The sequence below is a fragment of the Peromyscus eremicus genome, chromosome 8a, assembly GCF_949786415.1.
Source record: "Peromyscus eremicus chromosome 8a, PerEre_H2_v1, whole genome shotgun sequence".
Lineage (NCBI taxonomy): Eukaryota > Metazoa > Chordata > Mammalia > Rodentia > Cricetidae > Peromyscus > Peromyscus eremicus.
The window spans coordinates 32,195,118-32,206,480 of NC_081423.1; positions in this window are offsets into that span (position 1 = coordinate 32,195,118).

Genomic DNA, 11,363 nt, shown 5'->3' on the forward strand with positions numbered 1-11,363 from the left:
GTTGAGAGGATAAACTTACTGTGCTTGAAAAAAAACAACATTGTTGTTAGCTTGAATAAGCCATGAGGAAGTTGCTCCTACTTTGAATGTACCCTGTCAGCTGACCCGAGATGTGCCATTTCATGGTGCTGTTGGGCTATTCTTAAAAAATTGCTGGTTGTTGTAAAACATTTCCCTACCCCAGCTATTCCTACAGGGTAATGGGCCACAGGATTAAACAGACTAACTGCTAAGTTCTGCTTTTGTATGAGAGGCTTGCTTGCTTGAATGGCTGAGGCACCTGCGGGACATCTGTTATAAAATCAAGACTTTCTCACACCCAGACAGGATATGAGTTAATTTGGCTCTCCAAAATTATTTCTTTGTGGGTTTTTTGTTTGTTTGTTTTTTTAACTTTTATAATGCTTTGGTTAACAATCGTCAGGGCCTTACCTACAGAACTCTTTGGTTTGGTCCTGGCCAGTTTTTTTTTTTTATAATAATAATAAAAACTTTTGATTTACTAACACCAAAACTTGAACTAAAACCTAATCTCTGAAGGACCCCAGCACCACAGCCCCACAAAGGAAAATGCTGGAGCAGGGAAGAGCGCTGAATCAGATTCCTGTCCCTGTAGTGTGTGTCCCTGGGGTTAGGAAGTCTATGCCCGGTGAGACCAGGAGTGGGTTGGGTGAGGGTGGGGTTCAAGTTAATGACATCCTAGAGTCAGTTTAATAGAGAGTCAACTTCTCTGTGGGATCAGAAACTGGTATTCTCCATGAGGACAGAGGAAAAGTTTCTCTGCAAAACGCAATGCAGGGGGTGGGAAGCTGGATCAGGGCAGAGACACCATGTTGCTCTCTGAGGTTCAGGGAAGCTCTGAAGTTGACTACTCCTCTAGTGTCTACTGGTAGGATCCTACTAGAACAGTGTATAGAAAGGAGCACTGGTGGACGATGAGAGAGAGAGGGAGAAAGAGAGAGTCAGGGAGAGAGAGAGGGAGAGGGAGAGGGAGAGGGAAAGGGAGAGGGAGAGGGAGAGGGAGAGAGTCAAGAGAGAGGCAGAGAGAGAGAGAGAGAGAGCACATCTGAGTGTGGGCAGACAGAACCTGGAGCTCTGACCTAAGCTATGCTGCAGATACTCAGCACAAACTCTACCTACTGAGGTCTCCATACTGCCCAGAGTTTTGGACAATGTGACCCACTGTTGAGTAACAGGTTTCTCTGAGAGTGAAACATTCCATCCTGCAGGGAAGCACTTTAAGCACAGAGGTAAACTACTCAAAATACCTTCAGGAAGTCCCTGAAACTGACTAAATTTGCTAGACCCTTCCCTGCCAGAGTAAGTAAAAAAACCTGAGAGTCCCTCTCAGATTATTAAAGCTGAACTGCAAAGAAAACTCTGAACTTCTTGGAAGAGGGTTAGACCAGAGTCACTTGGAAAGGAGACTCGCCAACCTGCTGAGCTGCACCAGGTTTGCTAGCTTTTGTGAGCAGTTACTCAGGCATGGGTGGGCCTTGGTGATGCATCTATCTTTGAGTATTTCTTGCTCTTGTAACCGCTCTTACATATTCTAGTAAGTAACCCCAATGAAACTCATTGGCTCACCAAGTTGGACTTTAGTGGTAACTGAGAAAGGAAAAATATTGGCTCAGGAAAAAATATTGGCTCAGGACCCCCAAGACCAAGTTCTCAGCACAAAGGAGATTTATTTGCCCCAGAGGGACAGAGGGCAGGGAATAAGAGAAAAAGGAGGTAGAGGATCAGGGTGAAGGGGAAGGGAACAGGGTAAAGGACAGGGGTATTTGTCCTGGAGGGACAAAGGACTGCCTCTGGCCAGAGGGGAGACAGATGTGGGACACAGGCAAATGGAGGTTTAAAAAGGTAAAATTGAAACCCTGTGTTAGAATCAGGTGTTTAATTTTAACTGGACATATTAATTAGGTGAGCCAAAGCAGGCTTCTAGATTACTGGACTTTGGTAGTCAGGCTCAGGAGGAGGAAGCAGCCAGCTAAGAGAATAGATTTTGGTGGCTAGCTTTAGGAATGTAACCTAATAGTTTTTTAGCAAGACTTGGGGGATGATAGAGAAGAGCAAGGCCTGCCAGAGCCATGATCATCATGCTTGTGCTGGTCAGAGTCCCCTCAACTGTGTCTTTGTCTGTGGTGAGCTCTCTGTCTGGGGTGAGTAGATGAGTGTGCTCTGTCCACCCAGGAAAAATGTTGTCACACAACACTCACTGTGCTGAAATCCACACTGTCCATCTGCCTTTGCTCACTCATGATACAATTCATGCCATTCTCTAGGGCTTGTTGCCGCCTCCCTGGTAAACCTTACCCTGTGCACCATCCTCCATCCCATACAACCAAAAACCTTGGTCCACATCTTTCTAAATATGCAGGGAATCTATGCAGATTTCGATGAAGCTCAGTACCCTGTCTCCTCTCTTCCAGGATCTACCATCTCCTGTTCCCAGTGCGTGATTTCTCCCAATGCATTCAGCCAGGGGTGAAGGTAGATCTCAGGCCCCTGCAATCCTCTACCTAACAGAGTAATTATTGTGACACCCTCGTGTACTGAGTGATGACTCTGGCCACCTTTTACTTATTTCTTTTCTTTTTTAGATCAATTGAGATAATATTACCCAGAAGTATTTGTGTCGTGTCATAAATCACTGAAGTTGATTCACGTTGACACACACCTTTCATAATCTCTCCACTTCTGAGGTCTTGGATGTCTTACAGAGAAGGCAGAGAAAGTGTCACTCACAGCTCACATGGGCTTTCAGAAGCACAGTTTTGAAAGGTCTGAACCATTTCGAGCTCTTCTGAGCATAACAGGAAGTGGGATGGTTAGAAAACACAGGATGGCTGCGGGATGACTCATGACTGACCCTGCTGAACTCAGTGCTGGGTGGAGTCGGTCACTGCAAATGCACAGGGCAAGTGTTTCTCACTTTACTTTCCTGGGTTTTGCAGGATCTGAGGAGTGTTTCTGTGCTGTGCTTTCACTCCTGTGTTCAACAGTGTTGTCCTCATGTGTATCTATTCATTAGTCATTTACCACCATATCTCACCATTCCAGGAACCTGCTGAACTCATGCTCTTTAGATCTGGCCTGACTGTTAACTGCAGAGGGTAGTGATGGAGACCCCCATACACTGCCACCCCCACCCTATGCACAGTGGGGGAAGAAAAGTTAAAGTGGCAGCTTTCTGACTCAGGCAGTGAAACAGCAGCAAATGACCTTGCAGGTATAATTTTTAAGAAGAGAAAAAGGGGATGTCTGTGATGTAGTGTGCTAGGATGTGATGGTATATTTTGATTGGACATGTTAATTAGGTGAGCCAAAGGGGGCTTTTGATTGCTGGTCTTTAATACTTTGCCATCTGGACCCTGGTAGTCGTCATCAGGAGGAGGAAGTTGCCAAATAAGGGAACTGACCTTGGAGCTAGCTTTAGGGATGTAATCTAACAGTTTTCAGCAAGTCTAAGGGAACTAGAGAGAAGAACAAGGCCTGCCAGACCCACATGGTCAAGTAGGCTAGTATACCCTAACTCACACCTTTTTGATTTATTATTGGGTGTTTTGGTGTTGAGTAAATTGGGCATCATTCTCTCTGGCTGCTTCCTACTGACCTTGGGGTATAGTCATTAAGGGACCTAAGGGGGTTGTCAGTCAGGTCTGGGAAAAGCAAGCTGTGTCAGTTGATGTCCAGGTTTTGTGGGACCTTCTGAGGCTAGGGAAGTGTAGTCTATGATGCTAGAACAGGAGGTAGATTCCAAGGAAATTGCTGGTGTTGGTGCTAGAGTTTGCTGGAGTAATCTGTAGTTGATTTGAAATCTGTTAGGACAGATTGATGACTTCCTGGACAGAGGTAAAGTTAAGGAGTCTAGAAAAATTTTCTCATTTATACATTTGAAAATGTTAGGTTCTTAGTCCTGGTAGTTGAGAAAAGCAGTCTCAAGACCAGGGTAACTGGGAGAGATCCCAGGGAAAGGGGAGAGATCTCAGGGAAAGGGGAGAGATCCCAGGGTAAGGGGGAGATCCCAGGGAAAGTAGACAGATCCCATGGAAAGGGAGGAGATCCTAGGGAAAGGAGGAGATTCCAGGGAAAGCTGAAAGATCCCACCCTTAGGAATAGGCAATAGGCAGGAAAACTTAGGATGTTGAATGTCAGGAGTATTTATCTGTAGTCTGTTTGTGAGTTCTTGAGAGGATCCAGGAAAATTTAGATCGGCTATTCACACACACACACACACACACACACACACACACACACACACACGGATAATTGAGAGAATAACTGTTATCTAAAAGCAGGGTCTGGTTGTGTTGAGAAGAATACAATTTGAGAGGCTTTTGTTATATCAAGACTTATTTGAAGGTATCTAGGTGGGTTTTGAAAATGAAATACTGTAGGAACATGGATGTTTGTAGAGGCTCTTGTCAAACAGTGAGAGGTCTGGTCTGTAACAGGTTTGAGTGTTGTGTGGAAAGGTTCAGAGAATTTGGCTTTGGTTCCCTAAGTGGGACTGGAATGGTCAAAGGGACAAAGCAGTCAGTAGTGGGGGTAGAGCATTGGCAACTGGGGTATCAGTAGCAATAGTGGGACTGTGACTAATGGAGAACTTTGAAGAGAGGTGCAATGCTGGAGTCCAGCTCCGGATGAGGGCAGGGTCTGAAGATGGGTGGATGCAAGATAGGTAATGGGATGATTCAGACATGGGATACTTCATAGTTTTGTTTTAGGAGAGATGGACAGAGAGGAAGCACATCTTTGTATGGCTTTCCCTACTCTGATGGGAGCCAACCATGGTGGGACAGGTCCCAGCAGAGGAGGTAAGGAGCTGGTAAGGGAAAGAAGTGAGCCAGGCCTGGTGGTCAGGAGAATCTTGCAGCCTGACTGACTAGCAGCCAGAGTGCTACTTTATTTATACAGAACTTAGTAAGCAGGGATACATTCATGATGTTCCAAAATATAGATTGTGGTGGTATTGTGTTCCTCAAAATATTGTGTATCCTAATAAACTTATCTGGGATCAGAGAACAGAAAAGCCACACTATTAAACATAGAGGTTAGGCAGTGGTAGCACACGCCTTTAATCCTAGCATTCCAGAGACAGAAATCCCTCTGGATCTCTGTGAGTTCAAGGCTGCATTGGAAACAGCCAGGCATGGTGACTCACACCTTTAATCCCAGAAAGCAGCCTTTAATCCCAGGGAGTGGTGGTAGAAAGCAGAAAGGTTTATAAGGCGTGAGGACCAGAAACTAGAAGCATTTACCTGGGCAAGCATTTGGCTGGTTAAGCTTTCAGGCTTTGGAGCAATACAGTTCAGCTGAGATTCATTCTGGATGAGGACACAGAGGCTTCCAGTCTGAGGAAACAGGACCAGCTGAGGAACTGGCAAGGTGAGATAGCTGTGACTTGTTCTGTCTCTCTGACCATCCAGCATTTCACTCCAACAACTGGCCTCGGGTTTGATTATATTAATAAGAACTTTTAAGATTCATGCTACAATAGATCATATCATTTTTGTTTTTGGACATGTGTTTCACTTCCTTTTGTTCATCTTTTAGTCATCATTAATAAATTATGAGAGAACAAAGTTATTATTTGCAATCATTTTCCCTCAAGTTTTGACATCATTTATAAACAGATTTATCATTCTTACTCATTAACCCCATAACCCAATTTTTAATAATCTAGAGGCATATGACAGCTTGTTCTCAGGCTGGTAGCTTTGGTTGCTTCAAGGACACTAGACCAAAATAAAAATCTTCAAGCCAGCCTGGGCATTTGCCATGTCCCAATCAGTGTGTTATTAACTCTTAATTGTCAGAGCACCTAGGAAAAATCTTCAGGGCAAAGCTGCTGCAGTTATTATTCAAATTCTAGCATAATACAATGTTTATATTTTGTATCTTTTTAGAATTTGTCTATGTGTCTAATCCTGGCATTCTGTTGTTCCTTGATCATACATCACTATATGACTCTGCATGAGCTAACTTTTCTAAGAGAGGGAGGTCCTGACATCTCATTCTTTATCATCTTTCCACTCCATACTTTGCTCATCAGTATGTCTCTATGTAGGGCAGAGTTGTATGCCACGTAATTGTCTGAGTGTACAGTGGGAAGAGGCTTGTAATCTGAACTGTGGCCAACTCCTCTAGCCTACTGAATCTTGTTTACCTTTTTAAGTTTACTTTGTTTTGAATATCTCATTCCTGTGTAAGTACAGGGACAGATGTTTCAAGAATGCCTTATAGCCTCATAAAGAGACCTCTGGCTTCTTTATTGTCCCAACCTCCAAGGCATAAGGAAGACCTTCATGTAGACAAGGATGTCTCCCTAGAAGGAGGGAATAGTATATAAGGACTTTCCTGGGGAAGCTTAGATAAGGTGTAAATGATTCATAAGAAAATTTCCGTCAATCCAATATTGTTCAAATATTAAAAGTCCTCAAAGTATGCAACAGGTGGAGATGAAAACCAAAGGTGGCATGGCAGCCATCATGTGGCTCAGCTCTGCTGGATCTTTGTCAAGCAGCTGTGCTGGCTTTATGACTTCTGCCATTCCATTCAGATATGGCTGTGCCGGTGCAAAGAAAGCAGTGAGAGGCACTGAGGAGGTATCAGTGAAGTTGAGGAGAGAGTTTGTTGGATGACCTTGACCCAAGTATTGGTCACAAGAGTGTATGTGTGTGTCAGAGAGGAGATGGCTTGGGGTTAGTCATGTATTGTAATTGGGTGTGTAGGATTTGTTCAGAGTGTTTGATGTCTGAAGATTGTAGTTGGGTGGTTTTTTTTCTCTTTGCTTTTTCTTGACAGCTTTTCTTAATTTATCTCATTTATTTTTTGTCTCTGGGCTTTTATCTTTTTCTATTTCTGTATAACTTTCCTTTCCTTCTTATTCGGTGTCTGCTGTGTGGCCATGTGGCTGGCCCCTGGCATCTTCCTTCTCTCCCTCCTCAATCTCTTTTTCTCCTATTTATTCTTTCTGCCTGCCAGCCACACCTATCTTTTTTTTCCTGCCTTATTATTGGCCATTCAGCTCTTTACTAGACCAATCAGGTGTTTTAGACAGGCAGAGTAACACAGCTTCACAGAGTTAAACAAATGCAACATAAAGAATGCAGCATATCTCTGCATCATTAAACAAATATTCCACAGCGTAAACAAATGTAACACATCTCCAACTATTATTCTACAACAGAGGATGTCTGGACAGTTAATGAATTTAGGGGCATCACTTGGTAGAGGATGTTTGGCAATCATTTGAACAGAAGAAATGTAGGAGTGTGAGAAGAGAGATGAGATTTGTGGGGAATGGGTGATCATGAGGGAACAGGAGCTGGAGGGTGAAGATGAATACACAGTGGGGATTAGGAGAGTATTCTGTGTTGAAGGAGGGTTAGGTGTCTGGGTTACCTTATTATCTGGGTTGTGTAGTAGGGTAGCCTGGGGCGGGGTTAGGGTGAGTTATAAAAGTGGGGTTGCAGCTTGTCGGGCTGTTGTGTCTGTGTGACTACTGTCTTTACTGATAATGGAGGGGTCAGTCTGATGTGGACATGTGACAGGAAGGAGCTGCCATCTGTACAAAAACTGTAGGCTGAAGTGTAGGTTAGAAGGCCCTTTTGTATATGAGAGGAATGGGGGAGGAGGTCTTTGACTACCTTTGTAGTCTCTGGGCAGGAGTGAAGGGGGTCTGGAGAATGTTAGGGTAGAGAGAGAAGTGTGGAGGGATTGAGGAGAGGACAAGTAAGGAATGTGAGTGGTGAGTTTTCCATGAGATCATAAGTTAATAGAGCTTTTATAAGGTTAGGACTTGTTGCTTTATCCCTATTAAGTCTGAGCCTTAAAGTTTGAGTTGAGGATAATTGGAGATCATTTAGCATGAAAATTCACCATAAACCATGAATGTAGTAAACATCTGTCATTATAGAATATACAGAATATTATAGTTTTTCTATGATTAGGTTTAAACTGAAGGCAGTATCAGGACAGGAAAGGGTTAAGGGGGAAAGCAACAGCATCAGCATCAGCATCAGCTGCAGAAGCATCATCATCATCATCATCATCATCATCAGCAGCAGCAGCAAGGGCCTTGGCAAGGGAGGTGTTATCACAGTGGTAATTTGTAAATTGTTCTGTAGCTTATTTGGTTATCAACAGTGGAAGATTTGACTTTAGGACGGAAGGGGGAGTGGCATTGGGCCTAAAGGAGGGGGCTTTGGGGAGGGAAGGAGGGACTATTGGTGCCCTGCAGGTGGAACAAGTGGCTAAGGAGGCAGGGGGAAGAGGTTGGATTGGTTGGGGGATTAGTCAGTCATATTAGCCCTACTGGGGCCTAAGGATGCAGCAAAACTCCTAGGAGAGAAGGGAGTGACTGGTTGTTAAGGAGTGGAGATGAGCACAGATGTCTCCCTTCCAGGCCAGGCTGCACTGTGCAGAGTGGGTGGGGCTGACATGGGAGTGAGTGTGGCCCTGCTTGATGGGCAAGGAGGAGGTGTGCTGTTGGAATGTTATCAGAGCTCAGGTGGGTTTGAAGGAATTGGGGGACTTCAGCAGTTGTGGGTAGTAGGGACACAGTTTGGGCCCAAAGGGCCTGACCTGTGAAGCTGTGGGCTCAGGCAGGCTCTGCAGCACCCTGGGCTGGATTGAGGGAAGGATGTTGTGGAGCGGGAAGTAGCAGCCAAGGCCATAGAGGCTGGTCTATCTGGCGTTGGTGAAATCCAAGTGGATGGAGGAGCTGGGAGAGACAAAGGAGATTGTTGGGAAAGCAGCTGATCAGGAGGAGGAGGAGGAGGAGGAGGAGGAGGAGGAGGAGGAGGAGGAGGAGGAGGAGAGGTTCTTCATTGGCTGGGTCAAAGGACAGAGTTTCAATTTTAGGAGCAGAAGAGGGGAGGGCCGGAGGACTTAGAGCAAGGAGGCAGTGGGATGGTAAGCAGAAGGCATACAGGGAGAGCTTGGAGCAGAGAAAGGAAAATGCATAGACACAAAGGATCTCTTCCTATGCGCTCATAAATGTTGTAGAGATCCTTAATAATGCTAGGATTCTGAAAGCTGTTAGATTATCTAATGGATATAGAGGCCAAGCCTGGGTACTATAGTGAATGAGCTTAGAAAATTTGATGTCTTATTGTTGTAGCCACTGGCGATTCTTGAGGAGACATCCCAAAGGTGAGTCAGTCAAAATGGAGAGGGAGACCCTATCACCCTGTGGTAATAAACCAAAGTCGAGATACCAGGAGTCTCTGTGAATCACGAGAGGCCAAGGACCAGTCTCTTGGAGGGAGTGGGTGGTCACCCAGGCAACACCATCAAGAAAGAGCCTTGTGTGGGTCTGAGGATGAATCCTCAACCTACTGACAGGTTTGTTTTGGAGGAGGAAAGGGCACCGTATTCTGTGTGACCACCAAGAGCAAAAGAGGGAAGCCCCCTCCACCCCCTCCAATCCAGATGTATGGAATGTGCCTAGCTAGCAGCCAGTCCATAGGAGTCTATGGTAATCAGTGAAGTTCATGGCAGGGTGCAGTCTCACCCAATCCCACAGGACAGATCCAGGATCCCCTGGAGCTGGTGTTACAGACAGTTATGAGTTGCAATGTGGATGCTGGGAATTAAAACCAGGTCCTCTGGAAGAGCAGTCAGTGTTTTTAGCTGTTGAGCCATCAAGATTTGATAATTATGTATTGCTTATTTGAGTCACATTTTCACACTGTATCTAGATTTGATAATTAGGTATTGCTTATTTGAGTCACATTTTCACACTGTATCTACAAATAAGTACAATTGCAACTATAACTATGTAACTATATATATATGTATATATACTGGTATAAAGTGGGTTAGGATAATTATAGGGCTAGAGGAAATTAATTTTACATATCACCTTGTCCAGGTGATGGTACCTGTGGTAGTTTGAAATAAATGGCCCCCCTAGGCAGTGGCACTATTAGGAGGTATGTCTTTGTTGGAGGAAGTGTGTCACTGTGGCGGGCAGGCTCTGAGGTCTCCTATTCTCAAGTTATACCCAGTGTGGGACACAGATTCCTTCTGCTCCTTTGGATCAAGGTGCAGAACTCTTAGCTCCTTCTCTAGTATCATGTCTGCCTGCATGTCACCCACCATGATGACACGGATTAAACCTCTGAACTGTAAGCTAGCCCTAATGAAGTGTTTTTCTTGATAAGAGTTGTCACTGAGAGAGACATGGTAAGTTATGGATAGGACAGTGCTGTGGTTTGAAGACCACTACACACACTTGTGTTAAACACATGGTCCCCAGCATGGCGTAACAGTTGTGAATGTGGCTGAGCCTTTAGGAGGTAGGGTTAGGTCACGAGGCCAGGACTTGTTACTCCTGCCCCTTGTTGTTACCTAGCTCTTTCTGCCACCACGCTCCCAGCCTTCTCCTACAGCGAGTTCTTTCTCTCACCAGGCCCCTCCCATATGACAGAGCTCCAAAACGTGAGGCAGACTAAAACTTTCTTCTCTTAAGTAGTTTCTGTCAGGTGTTTAGGACACTGTGACAGAAAAGGAATGAATACAAATACTATATAGATCCAGATATAATTATAAGGAGACGTGGGCATGATATTTTGTTTCCTGTTCTCTGAAGAACCCTAAAGCAGAGCTAAAATGTGAATGCTTGCTTTCTGCACATGGGATCCCATGCACGACTCTTTACCCCCCTTCTAGAAGGGCAGCTATACATACAGAAAGCAATACTGGAATTTTAGCAAAGAGTGATATTAGATGTCCAAAAGTGATACCAGTTCTCAGTAGGATGCTGTGGACAAAGAAGCTGTCTACAGCTCCACATGCTGACCTCTCAAGTGAAGGAAAGTACCAACACCTCCACTGGACGTGAAGCCGTAAGGTAGTGTTTTGGAGTGATCATACCACAAGGAAAGACAATTTAATTAGCACTTGCATTGCCTACAACCTGAAGCTTGAACTCATTCAGGTTGACTGATGAAGGATATGGAATAAAATGTCCTTGTTTTCAAGGATTGAGAGGACCTGCAGATGTGTTCACCCATCCCTGTGCTACCCAGCTCTTCCTGGAGGGAGCATGGACAATGGTCACAGTCCCATCTACCATGTGTCTCTTGAGTCCATCCTGGAGGGAGAATGAACAATGGTCACAATCTTATCGACCATGTGTTTCTCATGTCCAGGAGATACCACTTCATGTGGAGATGTGTGCTGGGAACCAGCCTCCTGTACTTCATAAACCCCAAAAGATATTCATCAAGGCAGGAAACTAAGTTCTTCATCTTAGGAGAGTGTGGCAATGCCTGGAGAATCTCCATGAGACAAAAGATCCAAGTTTAATTGGACAAAGATATTGTAAGTCATATGTATAAAACTATGTA